Source organism: Miscanthus floridulus, chromosome 6, assembly GCF_019320115.1.
Source record: "Miscanthus floridulus cultivar M001 chromosome 6, ASM1932011v1, whole genome shotgun sequence".
Classification (NCBI taxonomy): domain Eukaryota; kingdom Viridiplantae; phylum Streptophyta; class Magnoliopsida; order Poales; family Poaceae; genus Miscanthus; species Miscanthus floridulus.
Window position 1 is genome coordinate 12,970,759 of NC_089585.1, and position 11,825 is coordinate 12,982,583.

Here is an 11,825-nt window from a genome sequence, read left to right on the forward strand (position 1 = left end):
CCTGTGGCATGTTCCTGTGGCGGCGTGGTCGTCGGAGTGGTCCGTCCTTGGAGCACTGGGGCGGCGTGGTGGTCACATCAAATCCTGTGCGTCATGGGAGCTCCAGGACTGCCTCGGAGTGGGTGCGGCGGTGAACGTGCGAGTCGCTGTGGACTGACTGTGCACGAGGCCGAGGCTCGGTTGGTGCCGAGGCTGCACCGCCGTGGGGGGTCTCGGTGGACACGAATCCCGAGATAGCTGAGACTCTGGTGCATAGTGCTGAGGCCCGGAGAGAGCGATTGATCCGGTGTGCTAGCTTGGAGATGGTGATGACCCGGGCCAGGCCGTCCATGTCGTGTTGTTTTCGAGGCGGGGATCGCGGGGCACAGTGTAGTGCGGGCGCTGATCGTGGGCACAACGTCAGGATACAGTGACCGGTAATCCCCACCATGCCCTGTCTTAGTTGGTATGGTGCTGATGCGACCTCATGTCCCGTCGGCCATTCTGCGGTGTCGAGCCATCGTCTGGCTGAGATTGCGGGAGTGGTTGACGTATTAATGGGACATGACGTGCTGTCGGGAGGATCGGTCGAGGCGGGGGGGCGACGGGCTATGGACAAACAAGCCTCGAGCGATACGGAGAATGTGGCCTCGCGCGAGGCGGAGATTGCACTTCTTGCCGAGGCCTTCCGTGAAAAGCCTCGCGCGAGGTGGAAATTGCGTCAGGACGCCAAGACCTCCTGCGCGAGGCTCGAGGCGAGGCGGAGAGCCTGGTAGGCTCGGACGTGGCCGGTGAGGAGCCCACGGCTTACCTTCTAGCTTTGCTTTTTGATAGGATTTAAGTGACCCTTTTGATGTTCGCTCGGGGTACCCCGTTCTACGGTACCTGACACTAATATTTTCTATAAATATAGTCAAACTCAACACGAATACCATAGTAACACTTATTTAGGGACAGAAGGAGTACGTATGTTTCAAAGATTATTTTATATTAGTTTTTTTATAAGCTCTTTAAAGTGGTTAGTTTTTTTTAGAGATGAATCTATAGTGTTGTTTCAGCTTATTGTGACCATTGTTGTCACTTGCATAAATTCGTCATGTTTGCTTGGCTTATAAGCCGTACTTTTTCAGTCAACGAACAGTATTTTTCTCTCACAACAAATCAGCCGACAGTACTTTCAGCCATGGCTTATCAGCCAAGCGAATAGGGCATTTAACTGGATGCTCAAATGTTCTTCAATTTTCTTTAAAAAATCAAAAGAATATGATTTCTATTTTTCTTGCTCCAAAAGGGAGTCTTTAATTTGGAAATGTAACATTCATGTGCTTGGCAAGCTTTGCTTTGACCCAAACTAATACGGTGTTCGGCTGCACTTTAAACCGGTTTGTTTGGCTTATTTTTTCAGCCGGAACAGTATTTTTCTCTCACAACATTTCAGCATAAAATAGTGTTTTCTAGCATGAACAGTAAATAATTCAGCTCAGCCGAACACTTTATAAAGCTCCATCGAAAAGGCTGATACAGCTTCTGAAAGAGAGGAATCGATCCGTCCCTTGGATTTGGTTGGGCATGCAGGAAAGCAAGTGACGTATGGCGAGCAAAGGCTGCAAGGTCACTCTCATCCGGATCTAGGTGATCGATCAGATTCAGATCAGATGTGAATGTGTGTGATCTAAAGTTTGCTGACATATAAGTTATGATATAGTATTTTTCTTTTTCAACAAATTAGCTGTATAAATTAACATGAAACATTAAATATAAATAAAAAATAAAACTAATTACACAGTTTAGACGAAATCCATGAGACGAATCTTTTAAACCTAATTAGATTATGATTGGACATTAATTATCAAATAACAACAAAAACGCTACAATAATGTTTTGCCAAATTTTTCGTGAACCAAACCAGCCCCAAGAGGTCCAAAGCTCTGCAACTACAAGGATGCGTGCGGTTTGGAGCATGATCGCACTGCACGCACCAGATGCATGGTCGATCAAACGATCGGACGAATGAACGAACTCCACTGTGGTGCCTTTATTATTCCCTCCTCCCCTGCCACATGCCCGCCACCACGCCATGCCTCCTCTCCTCTCTCTCTCTCTCTCTCTCTCTCTCTCTCTCTTCTCTGCAGCGAAAGCAAAGCAACGCAAAAGAAAAGGCAGGCACGGCCACCTTCTCTCTCCTCCCTCGGTGGTGCAAATGTGCAATGCACAATGCGCTCTCTTTCTCTCACACACATCTGTGGTTCCTTTCTTTTTTTATTCGCTCGTGACGTGATGAAGCAAAGTTGTGCGACTTCGCGAGGCCACTCTATCCAGCCCCACTGTCTCCTCACCGGCAGGCCCAGCCCAGCCCCGACCCCGACCCTCTTGATGACGATGACGATGCAGCCGAGACAGAGGTGTACAGAGAGCACAGTAATCCAGCTCCTCCCTTCTGCGCGCGCGCTCCCTCTCTCTCATACGAAGAGAAGAGACAGAGGAGACCGAGGAATGTGGAGGAGACAGCTGCAGGGCATAAATAACAAAACAAAACCATCCATCCGCCCATGGAGAATTGCAATTGCAATTGGAATTGCAAAGCACGGGGTGGGGACGTGGGGTGGGCTTGAGGGGTCCTCCGAAAAAGTGCGGCCGGGGCAGGCTAGCGCCGAGCCGAGGGGTGTTGGGTTTTTCGATGTGACCTCGAATATTTACATACTAATAAAAAATATTAAATATAAATTAATTACAAAACGAATTACATACATGGAGACTAATTTGGGAGACGATTTTTTAAGTCTAATTAATATGTCACTAGCATATATTTACTGTAGCACCACGTTGTCAAATCGTTGACTAATTAGGCTTAAAAGATTCGTCTCGCAAATTAGTCGCAAGTTGTGTAATTAGTTTCGTAATTAGACTATATTTAATACTCCATACATATGTCTAAACATTCGATGTGACAGAAATTTTAGAAGCGCATGTAGAAACTAAGGGGGTGTTTGGTTCCATGGACTAAATTTTAGTCCATGTCACATCGGACGTTCGGATGCTATTTAGGAGAACTAAATATGAGTTAATTATAAAACTAATTACATAGATGGAGACTAATTTACGAGACGAATTTATTAAGCCTAATTAACCCGCCATTAGCACATATTTACTGTAGCATCACATTGTCAAATCATGGACTAGTTAGGCTTAAAAAATTCGTCTCGCAAATTAGCCACAATCTGTGCAATTAGTTATTTTTTCGTCTATATTTAATACTTCATGTATGTGTCCAAACATCCGATGGGACAGGGACTAAAATTTTTCTGTAGGAACCAAACACCCCCTAAATAGGGTCTGAGCTCGCTCAACCAGCTAAGCAAGCGACACAGACAGAGAGGGCGTGATTGGTTGCAGAGCAAGCCTCGAGGCAGGATGGCTAGGCTGTGCAGGACCAAAGAAGCCAGGTTGAGCTCGTGCAAATGGTCGTATTTGGTTGTCTTTGTTGTTGTTCAGTATGAGATGAGATCGTATTTGGTTGTATGTATACATTAAAGTTTTGGATGTCTGACACGTAGGCCCTGTAATATACGTGAATCAAGCCGTTCTGTATAGAGAGAAAAATGAAAATTGAGAAAATAAAAACGTGCAGGATGAAAGAGGACAAATAAACGAAAAGATACAGACCAAAGGTACCCGCAGCTAAACACGGCCGTAATGCACGAGTGATTTTGGATGTGCCTTCGGACGGTGTGAGCGGGAACAAATTTCCGCGTTCGAATCCATCGTCATCAATTCGGCATTTCTTCCCCCAGCCTACCAACTAGCTATAGCGCACACAGCACGGAGAGTGTCTTGACCTTGGAGCCGGAGAGAGCTCCACCTCCACCACCGTCCCCCACGCTACGCGGCTGTATTTATAGCGAGCGTCCTGGCCTCTCTTCTCCTGCTCGCTCCTGGGGACGGAAGAAGAGGACAAGCACTACGCCAATGCGCGAGCATACCGACACCAGAGGAGGAGGAAGAAGAAGAAGAGGTGGCATACCGACAAAGCAATAATCCGAGGTCGGCCCATGGCTGCTGCTGCTTCTTCTTCTAGTAGTTGCAGCCGCGGCCGAGTCCTCCCAATCATTACCTCCCTTGTCCCCTTCCTGCTCCTCCTCGTCGTCGTCTCGTGCCCGGCCGCCGTGGCCTCCGCGACGCACGGACACGGCGGCGGCAGGAAGCATGCCGCCGCCCCGGGCGCGCGGCCGCACCAGGCGGTGTTCCGTGCCGGGGACGAGCGGGAGGCGTACAGGAGGATCATGGCGCGCATGGCCAGGATGGCCAAGGACTCCAACATGACAATCCAGGTTACTTCCCATCTTCTCGTATTCCATTCCTACCTACTCCTTTGTCCCTGTGCGCGCTGCCGGCTCCGGCCAAGCAAGCAAATCCACCTCCCTGTCGTTTACATGTTGGCTGCCTGGGAATGATCTCGGCCCGTCGTGTCGTGACTCGTGCGTGCGTGCGCTGTGTGCAGAGCCCCGACGGCGACGTCATCCACTGCGTGCCGGCTGACCGCCAGCCGGCGTTCGACCACCCCATGCTCAGAGGCCAGAAGCCCGAGGTGAGCCATTTCTGTTTCCATCTCTGCATTTGTTTCAAGTTCTTCCTCGGACGACGGAGTCGTGTAACAACATGCATGTGTACTGCTGCCAGGACGAGCCCGTGGAGAGGCCCATGCCCAAGGGCGGCGCTGCCGAGGAAGAGGAGGAGCAGGAGGAGGCCGGCGTGTTCCCGCAGGCGTGGAGCGACGGCGGCAAGCGGTGCCCGGAGGGGACGGTGCCGATACGGCGGACGACGAAGCGCGACGTGCTGCGGGCCAGCTCCGCCCGCCGGTTCGGGATGAAGGCCCGGGCCAGCAACGCCCGCCGCGACTCCACCAGCAGCGGCCACGAGGTCAGTCACCCACCTTCGCCATGGCCACGGCGTGCCCGCCATTAGCATTGCAAAACACATCACGTCTTGAAAAGACCTTGTCAAGTCCGGCCGTCACTCATTAAGTGCTGCTACTGCTGCTGCTGCCGGAGCATTGAAGCTGGATTAGTTGGGGGAAAACACAGGTATTAGTGGGAGTAACTGCCGCGATTTATTACGCAACCAAATGGTGCTCGATCCTGCCTCAGGTTTTGTCGACCATGCACGCCAGCCGGTGGTGCAGTAGGCTGGCTGGCGCACAGTACATTGATTGTACTATGCATGGTGGTGACTGCAGACCCTGCAGTGTGCAGCCATAGCAAACAGCAATTGCCATGGCAGAAGTAGTGTGGAGCAACGTCTAGCTACGCACTCACGTACCACTCTATACCTCGATCGAGATCGGCTCTGATAGACGAAAGCTTGAACTTGCATGGGGCGGCATGGCGGCACGGCGACGGCGACGACGGCGCAGCACGCGGTGGGGTACGTGACGGGGGACCAATTCTACGGCGCCAAGGCCAGCCTGAACGTGTGGTCCGCCAAGGTGGCGTCGGCGGCGGAGTTCAGCCTCTCCCAGATCTGGGTCATCTCCGGCTCCTTCGGCAACGACCTCAACACCATCGAGGCCGGATGGCAGGTACTGTAACCAACCGCCCTTATTACTGCCGTATGTACATGCATTGCATCATTTACTCACCATCACGGCATCACTTAACAACCTTCTTCCAAGTACAGAAAATCCATGTACGTAGTGTTTGTTCCTAGCAGGAGTATGCATGAACATTTGTGTTTCTTCAGGTTTCAGTATTTCTCCTCTGAAGAATGAAATGGGCCATGGAAATTGTGCAGAACAGCACAAGACATGCCGCATGCGTTTAACCTGGCAGTAGATATACGGGGTGTTTGGTCCTCTAAACTTTAGTGTTCAGGCATGGAGTATTAAATATAAACTAATTACACAGTTTACGACTAATTTACGAGACGAATCTTTTAAACTTAATTAGTCTATGATTTGACAATGTAGTGTTACATTAAACATATGCTAATAACGGATTAATTAGACTTAATAAATTCGTCTTCTGTAATTTGTTTTTTATTAGTATTTGAACACCCGAATTTGTTTTTTATTAGCATTTGAACACCCCATGCAACATCACATGACACCTTGTAAATTTTACTCACCCGATTCAAACACCCCCTGGGTACGGTTGAGGGAAGAAATTAGTGCTACTGCCTAGCCAGCTGTTGCCGGTGCTGCTAGACGGGCCATTGCCGCGTCCGGATTGTCTTCTCCAAAGATAGTGATGAGAGGACTATAAAGGCCTTGCTTGTTCCTGCAGTGCTCTAACTGAAAAAGTCCCTGCGTCTGTCTGTCTTGCGAGTAATGGGAACCTGACTCGCAGTAGCTCTTCAGGCTGCCCGGTTGGTGACACCAGTAAATGTGGGTGCCTGCCTATGATCATCCAGGCCAGGCATGCGGCTGCCCCTCCTAGACTTTAGCGCGATGTTTGAACACATGGTCTATTAAATATAGACTAATTACAAAACTAATTGTACAACTTGCAATTAATTTATGAGACGAATCTTTTAAGTCTAATTAGTCTATGATTTGACAACGTGGTACTACAGTAAACATGTGCTAATGACAAATTAATTAGGTTTAAAAAATTCGTCTCGCAAATTTGCCTCTATCTATATAATTGATTTTATAATTAATCTATATTTAATGCTCCTTATTAGTATCTAAATATTCGATGTGACATGAATTTGTGCGCTCGACTAAAAAACGAAACACCTCCTAGTATCTATCGCTGAGCCAGAGCATTCGAAGTTTTAAACTGACACACCATACATCAGGGTTTTTTTTTTGTGTGTGTTAATCTGAAACTAAAACCACTTTCTTCTAGTTCTAGCCAGCAGCATGGTATTTAGGTGAGGAATGAGAACTAGTCTTGTGCTAGAGCTTAGGATCTTGAGGATCTTACTAGAGGTAGCTATAGACTAGTTTACAACAAACTTTCCACAATAAACTATTTTGACCTTGCATCTAGTTGCCGCCAATAGTGGTGTGTGTTTTTGAACGGAAAGATCTAAGGCAACGTTTGGTTAAGAGTCAAGGTGGGTGGGATGGTTCTGTCTCTGATTTGTGGAACGGGACGATTCTATTTTCTGTTTGGTTAGGTAGAGATGGGACCAATCCGTTTTTTGTTTGGTTTGGTGACATTAAAAGTGGGATAAGTGAATGACAGATGGACCCTATTTGTCAGTTCTTTTTCTTTTTTCTCTCCTTATCCCTTCGGTAGCTTTCCACGCAACCTCCCGCGACTCCTCCGCGCGAACGCGCAGCAGGGCCGGGGCGGAGATCGCCCGCCGGCGACTTGCAGTAGGGCAGCCCCGCGCCTCCTCCGCCAGAGCCTGGACGCGCGCTGCCCCAGGCTTCCTCCGCGCGGCGCCCCAAGCCTCCTCCGTCGGTGGGGTTGGAGCTCACGCGGTGACGGCAGGGCCGGCCCCCAGAGCTCGCCGCGCCTCCTCCGCAGCCCTCGACCCCATGCCTCCTCCGCAGCCCTCGACCCCACGCCCCCTCCGCCCCATGCTCCGGGCCTACTCCGCCCGCGCCTCCTCCACTGGAGCTCGCCGGGGCCGGGCACGGCAGTGCGCGGCAAGGCCACATGCGAAGCTCGCCGGGACCGGTATAGGAATAGCTCGAGCTCGTGGCTCCTCTTCTCCGCGTCCGGCGTGGCTCCTTTCCGCGATCTCCTCCGCGTCCGGCACCTCCGTCGCTCGGTTGTCCCCCTGGGACGGACCCCGTCCGTGAAATTTTGGGGGACGGGGTCGCCCCAGATCTCACGCGAATATTCACGCGGAGGACGTTTCAGCTCCACTTCGCCTCCGAACCAAACAGAGTTGATCCTCGGACCATCCCACCTAGTCCTCCCAACCAAAGTCACGGTAAGATCTGGACTGATAGTTGGATCCTTTCTCCACATGCATATGCATGTGGCTGTATGTTTACTTTGGTAGTACATTAAGGTGATGTTGAACTGGCGCTCATTAATTAGATTCCATCACTGTGATCTCGATTGGAAATGTGTGCCCATTGACTTGAAATGCTGTTAGTTCCAGTTCCACAGCATGCTAGCTTGGGTCAAACAGATTCTGCTGGAGACAGTGCTAACTTCCTGCTTCCATTGTTTACTCAGGTGAGCCCTGAACTGTATGGAGATAGCAACCCGAGGTTCTTCACATACTGGACGGTAAGTTCCTGAAATCTACTCTAAACCAACGTTACATATAGTATATTACTTATGCATTGAAACTGTGCAAAGCATCAAGAGGGCTTGCTCTGGTGCCTTGCTCTCGCTCCTTCTAATATACTCGTCCACATTGTGGCTTTAAGAAAAAAAATAACTGAAGTTCAAACAAATGCCTTGCTAAATATGTTTTATATTCAGCTGAACAAATGCGTTCTTGCAGTTTTTCTTTTACTAAAGTGATGTACATGTACAGCAGTATCACATTTTATCTAGTACTAGCTAGCTAGTAAACGTTATATATAGTTTCAGAGCTCATCAGCAAACTTACATTGAGTGACATATTCATCAAATGGAGGAACTAATAGTCCTAGAGCACACAGCTGATGAATGCTGCATCATCTTTGTCTGGCAGACCGATGCATACCAGGAGACTGGATGCTACAACCTGCACTGCTCCGGCTTCGTCCAGACCAACAACCGGATCGCCATTGGAGCCGCCATCTCGCCGACCTCGGTTTACAACGGCCGGCAGTTTGACATCAGCCTGCTCATATGGAAGGTATATCTTTTATAAGGCCATAGTCACTACTAGAGAACAGACTTTAGAACGATGTTCCAATTTGGCATTAGCCTCGGCATTTTTTTCCCCCCGGGACTAGAGAGGCCTTTAGTCCCGGTTGGTGTCTTCAACCGGGACTAAAGGTCCTTGCCCAACGGCTACTGCGCTCGGCACAGTGGTAGGGGACCTTTAGTTCCGTTTGGAGACATCAACCGGGACTAAAGGTGGACCTTTACTCCCGATTGGAGCCGCCAACCGAGACTAAAAGTCATCCAACCTTTAGTCCCGGTTGGTAATACCAACCCAGACTAAAGGTAGACCCTTTAGTCCAGGTTGGTAACACTAACCGGAACTAAAGGTCCCCCGGTGGGTTAGTTCAAAAGGAAAACAACCCATCTATTGTTAGATGTGTTGTGTAGGTGGGGTGGTAAGCTACGCGTGAGGCAGTGCATGAGGTCTTGGGTTCGAATGTCACGGGGTGTAGCAGTGGAAGGCATTATTTTTTTTTAAAGCTAGGAGGATCTTTAGTCCCGGTTGTGGCAAACCGGGACTAAAGAACAACAACTTTAGTCCCGAATTGCTAGTCCCGATTGGAAAACCGAGAGTAGAGCTAGTTCGACTGAATCTCATTTCTGTAGTAGTGAGTCCAGAACCGTATGCCAACACACGTACTAGCCAGAAACTAACGCATGCATATGCATGGTGATATAATATGCAGGACCCACACCGGGGGAACTGGTGGCTGCAGCTGGGGTCGGGCCCGCTGGTGGGGTACTGGCCGTCGCTGCTGTTCACGCACCTGGGCTGGCACGCCAACATGGTGCAGTTCGGCGGCGAGGTGGTGAACTCGCGCCCGTCGGGGTCGCACACGCCCACGCAGATGGGGAGCGGCCACTTCCCCCGCGAGGGATTCAACCGCGCCGCCTACTTCCGCAACGTGCAGGTGGTGGACGGCGACAACAGCCTCGTCCCCGCCGCCGCGCTCAGCCTCGTCGCCGACCACCCGGGCTGCTACGACATCCAGGGCGCCTCCAACCGCGCCTGGGGCACCTACTTCTACTACGGAGGGCCCGGCAGGAACGTGCACTGCCCATGATCCATCCATAGCCGGCGACCATGCTCCATGCATCATGCATGGCATGCTGAACTGATGAAGAAGAAAGCAGATACGTGCACAGATACATACAGAGATCACCGTGCGGCCGTGCCGGAGGATCTAGTTGGATCGTCGCTCATCAACCGGACATGGATCTTACGTATAGCAACGGTATTAGTTATAGCTAGCTCTATTAATTAGTCCCTCTCGTTGGTTACTGCATGCTAATGAGTTTTCAGCCCAGCTGCGTACACGCGCGACCGGGCCGGTAGCTGAGGCAAAAGGTTTCGGTTTGAATGTTTGATGTATGTGATGAGGCTTTCCTTTCGTTTGGTCTGATTTTTTTTTTCTTGAGTTATGTATACATCAAGAAGTCCACATAGAGTGTTTTGATCACCATGTATGTATATAGTACGATCATGCATCTAGTGTTTTTTCCTTCCCATTTTTTAACTACTACAAGAAAAAAAAAGGTAAACCTCTTTATGATGAGTAAAAATTAACTACGCCATCATGCAGCCCAGCTCACGCTCGCCGACCCAATGCTTGTCGAGGCGGCACTGTGCACGCCGCGGCTACCCGTCTACTCCGACATGGCTAGGTCGCAGTCTATCGACGTCTGACCGCGGGAGTCGCGCCCCTCTACTTGCCGCCGCAGGGGCATGGTGGGGGCCGCCCTAGATGATGAGTTCGAACTCTGGGCATGGGAAGTGTATGCCTGTTGGGCCTGCTGATGGGCCGGATGTCATGTGTGGATTCGGATTTGGGCTGCTGCAGTTGGAAGTGGACAACCGTGACGTGGGCCACGAGGTCGATCTCTGCCTCTCCGGGCCTGACGAGTGCAGCTCAGGCAACTGCTCACCGGCGCGGCCCACTGAGGTTGAGCATTGCTCTCAGGCCCAGGTCACGACTGTGGACTCCTTCCTTGTTGACGAAATCAATGGGGTCTCGGCCAGCACACGACTCATGCCTCCGTCGACGAGGTGATCACTGAGCGTTCTTCCGCGCCGCTACCTGCCGACGAGTTCATCAACATCTTCAAGAAGCCGCTCGCGCCGCCCATCCTCATATCGCCGCCACGACTGCGGAAGACGCGGGCCACCAGGACGAAGGAGATGCGCGATGAAGACCTCGTCCCCAAGCGAAGTGCGCGACTGGCAGCGAAGAGCAAATCACGCGCTCCCGGGCCGGAGGCGCAAGCACGGAAGGTCATGATGCGGCGCATCGGCCTCGATACCGAGACCGAGCTCCCGGACGAGGCCACGTTCCAGGAGTTCCAGACAGCCTTCAAGCTACCTCTGTCTCCGTCCAAGCGTGAGGCAATGCAGGTGCTCTTCCCCGGTAGGAAGCAGCGGGGGTCTCGCCCCGTTCACGCCGCCTAATCCGCTGCACCTGGCCGCGTCGTACCTGTTAATCATGTTAGGACAAAACTTTTTTATTTGGAATGTGCGAGGTCTCAACTCGCGGGCTCGCCGCGATGTAGTGCGTGAATTCATGATGCAGGAGCGTGCATCGGTCGCCTGTCTCGTCGAGACTAAACTTGATGTAATGCCGCCGCCTGTGGCGGATGATCAGTAGGAACATCATTTGACTATGTCAGCTTGCCTTCCTCGGGGGCCTCGGGAGGCATCGTCGTGGCCTGGTGTCGTGCCACCGTCAGTGAACCGGCGAGCTAGTCGTCGCTTCTCGGTGACCATTGACATAGCGCCGTTCACTACCGAATTCAGCTTCTTTGCCGAGTGCCCAAGGCACTTGGCAAAGACCGATATACACAAGGGGTGCTTGGTAAACAGTTTATCGGCAAAAACCTCTTTGCCGAGTATACTTTATCGGACACTCGGCAAAGCCTTTGCCAAGTGCTAATCTGACACTCGGCAAAGAAAAGTCGTCGTGACGGCGAACGCCACCGTGACGGCGGCTTTGCCGAATGTCAAGGTCAAGCACTCAGCAAAAGGTCGCCGCTTTGCCGAGCATCGTTGACTCAGACACTCAGCAAAGG

At 51.1% G+C, this 11,825-nt stretch overlaps 1 pseudogene; it reads left to right on the forward strand.

The window, feature by feature from the left end:
* The first annotated feature begins 3,814 nt into the window (after positions 1 to 3,814).
* Positions 3,815 to 10,222, forward strand: LOC136461675 (protein neprosin-like; annotated as a pseudogene).
* Positions 10,223 to 11,825: the final 1,603 nt, after the last annotated feature.